Raw genomic sequence first — 14,417 nt, 5'->3', positions numbered from 1 at the left:
CCTCCTCTCATGTCACTCCCATCTGAGAGGAGATTTCTGTTTCCCCATCTTTCTTTCCTTTGTTGTACTGTCATAGATATGCAAGCTTCTGTTTAGGTTGGGAACTCTTTGTACTTGCACAGGGTTCCACATACATGTTCATTTCTCTTGTAACAGATTCAGTTTTTCATGAATGTTTTGGGAAGTTGGGGTTTCCTGATGACAAGTCATTCAAACATGTCTGACTCTTCAGGATGCCAAGGACCACAGCATACTAGGCTTTTCTATACCCTACTATCTCCCAAAGTCCGTCCAAGCTCATATTCATTGCTTCCATGATACTATCTATCCATCTCATAATCTGTTCTCCCCTTCTCCTTTAGCCTTCAATCTTTCCCACCATCCAGGTGTTTTTGAATGGCTCCTGTTTTCTCATTATGTGGCCAAAGTGTTGAAGTTTTGGCTTTAGTATTTGGCCTTCCAGTGAGTAGTCTGAATTAATTTCTTTAAATATTAATAGTTTCTACCTCTTTGCTGTCAAAGGGACTCTAAAAAGTCTTCTCCAGCACCACAGTTAGAAAGCATCAGTTCCGAAGTGCTCAGCTTTCCTTATAGTCCAACCCTCACAGTCCAACATTGCTACTTGAAAACACATAGCTTTGAATAAACAAACCTCTGTTGGCAACGTGATGTCTCTGCTTTTTAGTCTGCTGTACAGATTTGCCATGGTTTCCTTCCAAGGAGCAAGTGTCTTTTATTTCCTGACTGCAGTTGTCATCTGCAGTGATGGTTGAACTCAAGAGTATAAAATCTGACACTGCTTTCATTTCTTCTCCCTCTATCTGCCAGGAAGTGAAGGGACCATTGCCATGATCTTAGGGTTTAGGGTGTGGTGTTTTTTTTAATTCTCTTCTCCAGGACATTACCTGTTTTCTGAACTCTCCACTAGGACCTGTCTGTCTTGGGTAACCCTGCATGGCATGGCTTATAGCTTCATTTACCTACACAAGCCTCTCTACAACAAGGCAATAATCCAGGAGGCAGACTCCATAGATACACCATTCTTAATTGCTTCCCAATTTGTTGGTCGATCAACAAGAAAAACAAACATTTATTAAATGTCTCCCATGAACTACGTACTATGCTAAGTACTAGGGTTAAAAAAAAGAAAGAAAAAGTCCATAACGAAGCATTTCCTTTCCTGATTCAACCCCAAAAGTAGTGTGTGATGAGGAGTTTTGACCAGTCCTCCATTTCTGACTATTAGACTGATTAGACTGAGGAGATCATCCCCCTTGAGGATAGGGACTATGTATTTGCCTTTCTTTGTATCCCAAGTGATTAGCACAGTGCCTGGCACACATTGTGCTTAATTAACACAGGTGCTTAATAAATGCATGTTGATGATGTTTGAATTGAGTCCCTTAATAGGCACCTCTAGGACACAAAAAAATTTGACAAGCTACAATTTGAATTTCATGGCCTGGGTATGACCATGCAAACTCTACTGAAGCTCATGATAACCCCTCCCTGCCCAAAACTCCCCATCTGTAGGAAAACTACTTCAACCACCATAAAAGGGTGTTGGGCAGAGCTTCTAGCAGCATCGCCAGGCCAACCATCTATAAAATCCACTATACTTCATGACCTGGACTCTTGCTGGGAGTATCCAGACCTGACCAAAGTCATAGAATCTGATATTCTGAACAAGAAGGAAAACAAGAGACCATCTAGTCTAATGACCTCATTTCACAGAAAAGCAAAGGCTCTTACAGTTTTAAGTGTTTTGTGTGTGTGGCGACGTGTCAGGGGCAGAATCTGAAACTAAGCATTCCTGAGTCCAAAGACAGAGTTCTACTTATAATTATTTATTTACTTATTTAGCTATCTATGTATAATTTCATTTATTTTCGTTTATTTATAATACTGCACTATTTCTCATAAAATACATATGTGCTCTGTATGTGTATCTTTCTCTGTCTCTCTCCTTATCTCTATCTCTCTGTCTCTGTTTCTCTGTCTTTCAGTCTCTATCTCTCTCCCTCTCTCCACATATATATGTATTTATATGTAAACATATAAATATGTGTGTGTATATAATGTACATATATACACACAAATGTATACGCATGTATATACACACATACATATTTTATACATTTTTTATGCACACATTTTTATTTCTATAGGATTCGTAATCCTTCCTAAGCATGAATCTCATGAAGGTTATCTGGTCCTCAGGAAATTCATTTTGGCATAGATTAATCATCTATTCTGCACTTTCCCTCTGTTGATTAGCTCCAATTTATCCTGTAAATAGCATGTTTGTACCTTGTTATTTGCAGGTTCTTCTCTCATTAGACTATGAACTCCTCAAGGGCAGAGACTGTCTGTTGCCCTTGTTTGGATGCCCAAAGTTTATCTCAGTACCTGGAACATAATAGGCTCTTAATAAATATATATTGACCAGCTGATTGCCAGCAAGGTGTTAGGCACTGAGGTGCAAATATAAACATTACTATTAAGGGTACCCTTTACACTCAAGGAGTTCATATTCTATTGAGGAGATTCGCTATGATAAGAGATACCGAGGTACAGAGAATATCCAAACCAAATCCAGTTTGGGAAAGCACTAATAAACTGGGGCATCAGGTCCGGCCTCAGTGAAGAGATGGCTCCCAAACTGTGCTTGGAGGAAGGAATATCCCAAGGTTCACAATATCAATCATGGGGAAGCAAATTAAAGATGACTCCCCCAAAGTGCAGAGTGTTCTGTTCTGAGAGGAAATGGTTGAGGTCCCCCACTAGTATAGTTTTGCTCTGTCTTTCTTCATGTAAGTCACTTAATTTCTACTCTAAGAATTTGGATACTATACCACTTGGTGCATGTATGTTTAGTATTGATATTTCTTCAATGTCTATGATGCCTGTTAGCAGAATCTAGTTTCTTTCCTTATGTCTTTTAATTAGATCTATTTTTGCTTTTACTTTGTCTAAGGTCAGGATTGCTATCCATGATTTTTTTTCTTCAGCTGAAGAATAATAGATTCTGCTCCAGCCCCTTACCTTTACTCTGTGTGTGTTTCTCTGCTCCAACTGTGTTTCTTATAAACAACATATTGTTGGATTCTGGATTTTGATCCACTCTGCTATCCACTTGCATTTTAGAGGAGAGTTCATTCCATTCACATTCACAGCTACAATTACTACCTGTGTATTTCTCTCCTTGCTACTTTTCCTCCTGTCTGTCCTCTCTCTCCTTTCACCCTTTTCTTCCTCACTAGTCTTTTGCTGCTGTCTACAATCTCTCCTGATCTGCCCTCTCTTCCTTCAGTCCCCCTTCCCTTTCCACCTTTTACTTAATCTCTTCCCTTCCTACTTTCCTGTCAGGTAAGATAGATTTTTATTTTCAGCTGATTGTGTGTATTATTCCCTCTTTGAACCAAGACTGACAAGAATGAGGTTCAAGTGATGCCCATCACATACCCTCCCATCTTCCCCTCCACTATAATATGCCTTTCATGACTCTTCATGTGAAATAATTTATCCCATTCTACTTATCCCTTCCTTCTATACCCAGTGTACTCTTCTGTCTCATCTCTTAATTTTTTTATGTCATTCCCTCAAATTCATCTTATATCTATTCCCTGTATCTATGTATCATCCTTCTAGTTTTACTATTAGTAACACAATTTTTAAGAATCATAAAGCATCGCCCCTCCTGGTGCTGCCTGCCACCTGCCTCAACCTTTCTGTGGCCCCATCACTTCCACCCCTGAAGTATCTGGGCAGTGGTCTCTGCTAAGTCATTAAGTAACTGCAGAGGAGGCCACAACATGTCTGACAAATTACCCTACAAAGTCTCTGACATCAGCCTGGCTGCCTGGGGATGCAAGGCCCTGGACATAGCAGAGAATGAGATGCCAGGCCTGATGAAACTTCAAAAGATGTACTCAGCCTCCAAGCCACTGAAGGATGCCTGGATTGCTGCCTGCCTTCACATGACCGTGGAAACAGCTGTTCTTATTGAGACACAGGTGACTCTGAGAACTGAGGTACCGTGGTCCAGTTGTAATATTTTCTCCACCTAAGATCATGTAGCAACTGCCATTGCCAAAACTGACATTCCTGCGTACGCTTGGAAGGGGGAGATCCATGAGGAACACCTCTGGTGCATCGAGCAGACCCTCTATTTCAAGAATGAGCAGCCCCTCCACATGATCCTAGATGATGGTGGGGCCCTTACCAACCTCGTTCACGCCAAATACCCTGAACTCCTAAACGGTATCAGAGGCATCTCAGAGGAAATCACCAAGGGTGTCCATAATCTATATAAGATGAAAATCAATGGAGTTCTGAAAGTGGCAGCTATCAATGTGAATGATTCTGTTACCAAGAGCAAGTCTGACACCCTGTATGGCTGCGTGAGTCCCTAATTGATGGCATCAAATGAGCCACTGGTGTGAGGATTGCAGGCAAGGTGGCTGTGGTGGCAGGTTATGGTAATGTGAGCAAGAACTGTGCTCAGGCCTTTCAGGACTTTGGTGTCCAAGTCATCATCAGAGAGATAGACCCCATCAGTGTACTGAAGGCTTCTACGGAGGGCTATGAGATGATTACCATGGATGAGGCCTGCAAAGAGGGAAAGATCTTTGTTACCACCACAGGATGCATGGACATCATCTTGGGCAGGCACTTTGAACAGATGAAGGACAGTGTCATAGTATATAACACTGACCATTTTGACCTGGAAATAGATGTAAAGTGACTGAATCAAAATTCTGTAGAGAAAGTGAATATGAAGCCTCAGGTAGACTGCTATAAGCTGAAGCATGGGTGGCAGATCATCCTACTAGCAGAAGGCTATCTAGTCAACCTGGGCTGTGCTATGGGCCATCCGCATGATGATGAGTAGCTCCTTCAGTAACCAGGTGCTGACCCATATTAAGCTGTGGACCCACCTGGACAAGTATCCTGTGGGAGTGTACTTCCTTCCCAAGAAGCTGGATGAAGCTGTTGAGGCTCACTTTGGCAAACTCAATGTGAAGCTGACCAAGCTGATGGAAAAACAGTTCCAATTCCTGGTTCTCCCCAGAGAGAGCCCCTTCAAACCTGACTACTACTGGTTCTGAGTCCTGCCCAGCTCAGAAACTCCAGATGGCCAACCACATTTTCTTGCCTTTCCAGCCCTTCCTGCACAGAGTAATAAATGGTATCTAGGTTTGGTTGAGCAAAAAAAAAGAATTATAAAGCATTATCTTACCATGTAGCAATATAAACAGTTTAGCTCTATTGAATCCCTTATATTTCTTCTGCCTTTTTACCTACCTATACTTCTCTTGGGTCTTGATATTGGAGATCAATTTTTTCATTTAATTATTGTCTTCTTATGAAAGCTTAAAATCGTTTTATTTCATTGAATGACCATTTTTTTCCTTTGAAGTATTATGTTTAATTTCACTAGGTGTAGGTGATTTTTGATTACCATGTTCCACAACTTTCACCTTTTTTGATGTTGTAGCTGCTAAGTCCTATGTATTCCTGATTGTGGTTCCCCAAAATTTGATTTTTTTTTCCTTCTGGCCACTTGCATTATTTTTTCCTTGACTGCTTAGTTCTGAAATTTGGCTATAATATTCCTTAGAGTTTTCATTTTGGGATCTCCTTACTGAGGTGATCGGTGGATTTTTTCAATGTCTATTTTTCCCTCTGGTTCCAGGATATCAGGGCAGTTTTCCTTGATTATTTCTTGAAAGATGCTGCTCAGGTCCTCCTGTTTATTGTGTCTTTCAGGTGGGCTATGATTCTGACATTTTCTCTCCTGGATCTATTTTCCAGGTCAGTTGCTTTTCCCTTTAAGTGTTTTATATTGTCTTCTATTTTTCTTGCATTCTTTTGAATGTGTTTAATTGATTTTTGATATCTTATAGAGTCATTAGCTTCCACTTGCCAATTATAACTTTTAAGGAGTTGTTTTCCTCCATTAGCTTTTGTACTTTCTTTTCTATTTGGCCAACTGTACTTCTTCAGGAGTTGTTTTCTTCAGTGGGTTTTACATTCCTTTTCCATTTGGCCAGTTCTACTTTTTTAAGTAGCTGTTTTCTTTTTCAAAACTTTTGGCTCTTATTTTTCATAATTCTCATTTCTTTTCCCAATTTTTCTTCTACCTCTATTATATGATTTTATGCATCTTTTTGAGTTTTTCTATAAGTGCTTTTTGGGCTTGAGAACACTTCACATTTTTCTTTGGGGTTTTGTCCATAAACATTTCAACATTGCTGTGTTCTTCTGTGTTTGTGTCATGATCTTCCCTGTCATTATAATTTCTAAGTTCAGATTTTTTTGTTGTTTATTGCTGTGTTCTTCTATGTTTGTGTCGTGATCTTCCCTGTCATCATTATAATTTCTAAGCTCAGATTTTTTTGTTGTTTATTGCTCATCTTTTGGGGACTTTTTCCTTCCCTTTAAATTTGAGCTCTGCTACTGGAGTAGAAGGGACGTGGTGTCAGGCTTTTTGTACCAGGGGCTGCATGTTCTGGCTGTTTACCTGATATTGCCCCCCTGAGGACCATGAGGGACCCTCATGTCTGGTACTGCATTGAGGAGGTAAAGTGAGGGTGATTGGCACTCCTGGAAGCTCTTGGGGACTGGTAGCTTACCTGGTGCTGAGCCAGCATCCTAGTGCTAGTGTCTGGCATGTGCTGAGGCTGCATCTGTCTGTTTCTCTAGGGTTACACTGAAGCACTTGGCGGTCCTCATTGCCCATTACCTGGTTATTATGGAGTCTACCCATTACCTTGGTTATACTGAGGCACAAGTCAGGTGGAGGGGGGTGAGGTTCCTGGTATTGACATTTGCCTGCTCCACCACATCGGGTTTTGGGATCTACTGGTTTGCTGAGGTGGAGCTTGCTGCTGGCTTGCCGGGATGCTTCCTATCCAGACCTGCATTCACCTTTTACCAGAGTGAAACATGCTTTCTGCTCATCTTCCAAGTTTGTTGGACTCAAAGATTGTGTCACCCCAACATTTTGCTGGTACTGCTATTCCAGGATTTGTTTTGGGGTGCTATTTTATGGTTGTTTGGAGGTGTCTGAACCTAGTCACTATTGACGTTGGACAGATCCATCTTGGTGAGCTTTCAGTACCACAAACTCAACATGTCAAACCAATGTGTTATTATCTTCATCCTCAAACTTTCCCTTCCTTCAAACATTGCAATTTCTATTGAGGACTACACTGGCCTCCTGGTCACTTACATGCTTAACCAGGACCAAGTCACAGATACCCTAATAGCAACTCAGTCATACCTTATCTATTTCCATGGAAGCCAGGCAACCCCTTTACAACATCTCAGAATGAAAGGTTTCCCTCCTCCCTTCTTTCCCAGACATTACCTTCTACTATCATTACCTTCTTGAATATGGCCTTCAGAGAAAGATACATTCCCCATTTTCTGGTCTGACTCAAGGAAATATAGTTTCCGAGGGCTCCAGTATTGAGCAGAACTTGGGTCCTACCATTTGTCCTAGGTAGGTTCTCCAAAATATCTCAACATGCAGGGTCATGATAGCAGGAGTCTGGTCTCTCTCTCCTTCTGCCTTCTTGTGAGGCCTTTCTCTCATTATTGGAAATTTCCACCTCTTTCCTGCATGACTTCATTCCTAAGGTTTTATTGGAGAGGGAAAAAGCTTTGTGAATCCCACTGTTAAGAGACATGATAGAATCCAAGTACTCAGTCCAGAATTTAGCCTGGGAGAAGTGTTATTTCTACTCATCTCCAGTTGCATTGGTTTAAAACTATACCCCACCCCAAGGTAGTACCATGGAAAGAGAATACTCAAATTGAAGTCACAGAATAGGAGTTAAAATCCCAACTCTGTCATTTTCTACCTATGTGACTTTAGCAAGTCACAACACCTCTCTGGGTCTGTTTCCTCATTTATAAAAAGGGATTGGATTATATGGCCTCTAAAACTCATTCACACTCTATGAGACTTTAATTCTTCATATTCTCCTGAATCCTAGTCTACCCTCTTATCATATTTTTAATGTCACCACTGTGGCATTATATTAGCAAGAGGGCTACCCAAATAATTCTATGAACTCACTCTTACAGCACATCTAATTTTACAACAGGAGCCCCTTGTCTCACAATGAGGAACTAATCAATGAAGAGGGACTCTTCATAATTCCTTTATGAGAAAAACTACTTGTCACTGAAGGATGAATGGATGGATGGATAGATGGATGAAGGAATGCAAAAACATTTAGTAAGCACTTTCTATGCACAGTCACTATGCTCAGCACTGGAAATGTACATAGAAAAATCAAATCAGCCCATATCCTTAAGGAATTTATAGCCTAATAAGGGAAATGATGACCAGAAGAGATGTTTTGGTCAGGAGTGTCACAAAGATGGTAAGTGGAGTCACAAAGCAATCGATGTATCTGAGGGAGTGAGGCAAAAGCTTTAAGTCACTTACTTCCAAAGCTCAGTGCATTTCCTCATGATTTCATAAATATGTGCCATGATGGAATCAAAAGTTTGTGTGGGCTTGAAATAGGGTCACATGATCAAAAAGGTGGAAGATTAGACATTTTTTCCAATCATCACAACCTCTCAAACCTTTCCAAGATAAAAACTATGTTCTAGAGATAGAGCAGCTTCATCTGTCTTCATGGTATAGGATGCCAAAAACCCTAACAAGGCAAAAACTCCATGAACTAACACCAGACTTGGACTCCAGTACCCATGTTGCACAGGCCATCCTACAGGCTTTCAACAGAATTAAACTCTGTATCCCCACCCTTGCTCCTAGTACCAGGACAGGATGCATGACTGGGCCTATAATGGAGCTCAGTTCTCACACCCACCCCTCAGTGCTGCACAGATCCAAACTCCAAACTGCAGAAATTTTCTCAGGTCACGGTACTGTGACCGTGTCCTGTGCTACTGGACCAAGGAACCGAGAACAGAGGAAATAGGACAAAATATATGTGCTGGGGGAGTGACAACTAACCCTAAGTTAGTGAAAACTAACTCTAAGGGGAAGAAACCATGATCAGAGGGGAGCAAGTCAGAAAATGAAGAATAGGAGAAAATAAGAGGGGAGAAGAATAAAATTCCCAAAAACCTCAGGAGAAAAAAACTCAAAGATCTTAAATATAAACAGATAAATCAACAGGGATGATATTAGCAGCAGAAGAAAATATGACCTCCATGTCTAGAAAAAAAAATCAGGCCTCTATGAAAAATGCTTTAAAACAAAGGAAAATGATTCAACATTTGATGAGGCATAGGACTCTGTGAACTTTAAGGAGAGTGGAATAACAATAAAATGTTCCTACATGGCTTAAAAGAGAACTGAGAATCATGAGCGTAGAACTTACGACCTGTAGAGAAGAAATAATTGGCAGAAGGGAAAAATTTGAATTCATGGTAGTGTTTCACCAAAGAAACAAAATGGAGGATAACTGATCAGGAATGTAAATACACAGAAATGAAATATAACCTGGAAGAAGAAAAAGAAGTAAAGAAGAAACATGAGGTTGAAGCAGTCACTGGATGAGGCATTGGATTAATATGCAATAACTCTGCACTCACTCATTATCCTTGTGCTTTTTCTGCTTGAAACATCCCATCCTGGCCACCACTCCCCATATGGGTTGTTACAGTGATATGAATGGGCTGAACGAAAGTCACGGGCTACAAATCACGCAAGTTCACTCAGCTATCTTGTGAACAATCTGTCCCAGGTCTTCCAGGTATGTATCCTGAAACACAATGATAATTACCCACCCAGGTCATGGGTGAAAGCACTGGCCTGTTCTTCTAGGCCAATTTTGCAACAAATAGTAAGAACATTCTTTAAGTATTTCTGACAAATGGAGATAATATATACAAACAAACTTCTTAAGAACTAAGTCCATCTGAAAGGATGATTGGTTTCCTCAGGAGGGAGTGATTTCCCTTCATTTTGAGGCTTTGAATAGAGCAAAAAAATTGATGACAATTCTCAAGAATGTTTGAGGAAGTCATTGCACTGACTTATATGCTGATACATGAAAAAGGTGGGTCTAATAAATGTGGGGAGGGGAGAGGAAGAGAGGGAAGCAATAAAAATTTGTAAGATAATATAGGTGGAATAGAATAGTTTTGACTTATCAAAATTGTGGTCTAAGGCTTTTAGTACCAATTAGGGTATGGGTTTGACCAGGTGACCTCTGATGTTCCCTCTGATATTCTGTGAAAAGGAATATAATAAAATGATGTTGAAAACTCTCCAACAACATAATAAGCTACTAATAGCTGACATTTTTACAGAACTTCAAGGTTTGTTCAGCACTAGAGTATGCTATCTTAAATGACCCTTACAACCCAGAAGTAGGTGGTATTATTATCTACATTTTATAGATGAGAAAACAGCCCCAAGGAGGTTAAGGATCACTTGAGGTCACACAGATAGCAAGTGTCTGAAGCAAGATCCAAGCCCAGTTCTTCTTGTCTTTGAATCCAGAAGATCCATGGAATCATGGCTCTCAAGTTGGAAAGGACCTCAGAAGGTCACAAGTCCAACCACAGATTTCACAGACGAAGAAAAACACCTCCAGAGAAGTCAAATGACTTACCAGAAGTCACACAGTTAAGTTCCAGAATCAGGATTTGAGACCAAGTCCTGTAACTATAAAACTAGGGTTTGTTCTACTCTACCATACTGCCTCATACACGAGGCTACCTCAATAGAGATGATTCAGGGTCCATGGTACCTAAGAAGAAATGGAAAAAGGAATCAGAATTATTGTTTCTCAGTTAAAAGAACTCTCAGAGGCCATCCAATCAAATTTATGCTTGAATAGAATTTCCCCAACAAATTGCCTTGCCAAGTAGTCAGAGCCATAACTAGGGATTTGGAAGGATAGAGCAAGCATCACAAATTGTACTTGGGATAAGAAGTTTAGCATTTGATAGCCACTCATTTTAATTAAGTCTCCCTGCCAAATAGTCTGGAGAATTATGAACACTTTCCGTTTATTGCCCTGGGACAATACGCCAAGCAAACCATCCTAATTATGGCTAAGCAAAAGGGAACATCTAGCCTTTACTTGAAGATCTTTAGTGAGACCTCCTTGGGATTCCCTTTCACTTTAGTATAATTGTAATTGTCAGGAAATTTTCTTGCATCAAGCTAAATATGACTCCTTCAAATTTCTCATCCATTATTCTTGTTGTTGTCTGGGTCGAAGAGCAATTTGATTCAATTCAATCCATTTCAATAAATATTTATCAAATTTCTACTAAGTGAATAGGTGCTTAGAAATTTACAAAAAGACCCTGCCCTCAAGGAGTTTATGTTCTATATGAAAGACCTTCAAATACTTGAATCATTCAAGAAATTTACAGAAAAAATCAAAATGTTGCATATACATGCAGATCATAAGGTAATCAATTTTATACCAAGGCATTCTGGCAAGACTGAAGATATCTGGGCCAGATTCAAAAGCAATATGGAAGATCCAGAACATAGAAACTCCACAGACTTATTTCTGCTATCCTAGATGAGTCTGGTGGTATCTGATTTCAATCATGACAGTGCCTGGTAGTGGAAAAGATAAAACATAGAATCGCGAGATTTCTGACAAAGTCCTCTATCTGACAATTACCTATTCTGTGACATGGGCATATGAGTTCATGTCTTTCATCCTGTTTGCCCACCTTGGCAGTGGGGATAATCATTTTATCACCGTCTTCACGAAGTCATTAGGAAAAGAGTATATTGTAATCTTTAATGCTCTGTAGAAAAACAATTATAATTATTAGGGTTATGGGGACAATTTGGAAAGATTGGTGGGATAATGTAGGTGTTTTAAAAAGGCAGCATTTCTGAGGTAAAGCCATTTACTTGGTAATAATAGTTTCAAATAAGAACAGATCAGGTCGCAAGGAAGAAATATGAAAAGACGTATCTCCCTTTTTGCAGAGGTAGGGTGGTCTACATATGGGGAGTATTCTTCTATTGTCCTATATTTATATGTGGGCTGATTTTGCTGTTTTTTTCTGTTTTTCTTCTTTTTTAATTTCTGTTTTTTAAGATGACTCTGTGGCAGGAAAGATACAAAGATATAGGGGAATCTAGGTGATGTAAAAACAAAATATATCAATAAAATTATTTAAATAACTTTAAATTACTATACGTAAGACATAGATAGAGTTCCTTGGAGAAAATGTATTTTCAAAAAATCTGTCTGCTTTAAGTATGTCTAATTAAAAATCTATTTGCACAAATTAGTGTCTTCTCTGATCAGCTACTGAAATATAACCAATGAGCCTGCTAAGATGGAATGAAAATGAAACTGATTTTCCTCTATCATCAATGTCTGGACTCAAAATGAGTGTAATTTTGACACTGAGGTCTTATGGGCAATTTTCTATTTTTTAAAAGATCTAAGTACACCAATTCAAAGGGAGCTGTGATCTTGTCAATCTAGGACTTTTCTGCAACAAGACGGAGCACATATAGCCTATCATCTGTGCTTCTTTTCTGTGTTGTTCTAAAGGTTTACCATGAGGGGGTCATCTCTATTGCTTAATTCCGCCCCCCCCCCCAATATCAAGAGGATATCAGTGGATCCCTTACCCCTCAGTCTCTCCCTGTGCCCAGCCCATCCTCTCTTCCTGACTTATAATTCCTTGATGACATTTTTTGCTCTCTTTTTTTGTCTGATTCCTTTGCTCGTCATGTACCTCACCATCACCTTCTATGTGATATTCCTTTGTAGTACCTTGGAAATAATGGTGCTCAGTGTCTATGTCTTTGATACTAATGCACTGTTGGCAATGTGAACTGAGCCAACCATTCTGGAGAACAATTTGTAACAATGCCTTAAGGTCTATAAAACTTTGATCCAACAATATTACTGCTAGGTTTGCATCCCAAAAAAAGATTTTTAAAACCTATTTGTATAAAAAATTTTATAACCTATTTGTACTAAAATATATACAGCAGCTCTTTTGTGGTGGCTAAGAATTAGAAATTGAGGGGATACCCATCAATTGGGGAATGGCTGAACAAGTCATGGTATATGATGGTGATTAAACATCATTGTGCTTTAATAAAATGCAAGCAAAATGTTTTCATAAAAATCTGGAAAAGCTTACATGAACTGATACAAAGTGAAGTGAGCAGAACCACAACATCGTATACAGTAACAGTCATATTGTATGATGAGGAACTATTAATGATTTAGCTGTTCTTGGCTATACAACGACCAAGAGAATTCCAAAAGAGTCCTGGTGAAAAATGCTATCCATCTCCAAAGAACTGATATTGTCTGAAATCAGACCAAAGAAGACTTTCACTTTTTCTTTTTCTTCCTTCCTTCCTTGCTTTTTGTTCAGGACTTCTTGCACAAAATGATTAACATGGAAATGTTTTACATGATAGCACACATATGACCTATATCGGATTGTTTACCATCTCAGAAAGAGGGAGTGGAGGGAGAGAGGGACAGAATTTGGAGCTAAAAACTCAGCAGAAAAGCAAATGTTGAAGACTGTTTTCACATGTAATTGAGGAAAATTAAATATTAAAAAATCTTAACTATTTTTTAAAGTGTGTGTATAGGTTAGTAAAAATAGAAACATGTATGTGCATGTTTGTTCACCTTATCTATGGGACAAGCTATAAAGTGTTACTAATAAAATAATTAAATGTCAAAAGTGAAATGGAAGATTTTTTCAGAATTTTGACTCATATTTTCACTGCTGGAATTGCTGACTCATAGCCAAGTCCTTTATCAAATCATGGCCGTGGCTTAACTCTGCAAATTTAAAGATGGATTAAGTGACTCCTCTTAGTGGTATAGACTGTCTGGATGGTTCCTGTGCTCTGAATAACCTTGACCCTTAGTCTCTTTATTCATTATTCCCAGAAGTTTTTTTTTAGTAAATTAGAGACTTGAATATCTAAATGCCAGGAAATGATCATGATTATCATTTCATCCAAGTTGGTTTGTTTCTGTTTTCTTTTTTCCTGACAGTCATCATTCTTATTTCAAAATAATTAATATGTGATGGACCTGTTCTATCATTGGTATCATTCTCTCTCCCCAGTTACATTTCACATGCAACACCGGGTCTTCCTGACTATTGGAATCACCCCAAACTAGAACAAGTTGCATTAAGAGGTAATGAGCTCCTCCTCACTAGAGGTTAAGCAGAGATTGGATGGCCAAATGCCCAGGATGCTAAACAAAAGATTCTTGGCCAGGTATGCTTAGGATTAAGTGGCCTCTGAGGTCTCATCCAACTCAAAAATATTAAGATTCCTGCCTGCTTCTGATCAATCAATAAACAAGCATTTAGTAAGTGCCTACTATGTGCCAGGAACTGTGCTAAGGGTTGGGGATGCAGAGACAAGAACAAAACAGTCCTTGCCC

At 39.3% G+C, this 14,417-nt stretch overlaps 1 pseudogene; it reads left to right on the top strand.

Moving 5' to 3' along the window:
- The first annotated feature begins 3,815 nt into the window (after positions 1 to 3,815).
- On the top strand, positions 3,816 to 5,111 carry LOC140524112 (adenosylhomocysteinase pseudogene; annotated as a pseudogene).
- The last annotated feature ends 9,306 nt before the right edge of the window (positions 5,112 to 14,417 follow it).

Source organism: Notamacropus eugenii, chromosome 1 (genome assembly GCF_028372415.1).
Source record: "Notamacropus eugenii isolate mMacEug1 chromosome 1, mMacEug1.pri_v2, whole genome shotgun sequence".
In the NCBI taxonomy this organism is placed as follows: Eukaryota; Metazoa; Chordata; class Mammalia; order Diprotodontia; family Macropodidae; genus Notamacropus; species Notamacropus eugenii.
Note: the sequence above shows the minus strand (reverse complement) of the source record. Positions and strands in the feature narration are given on the sequence as shown.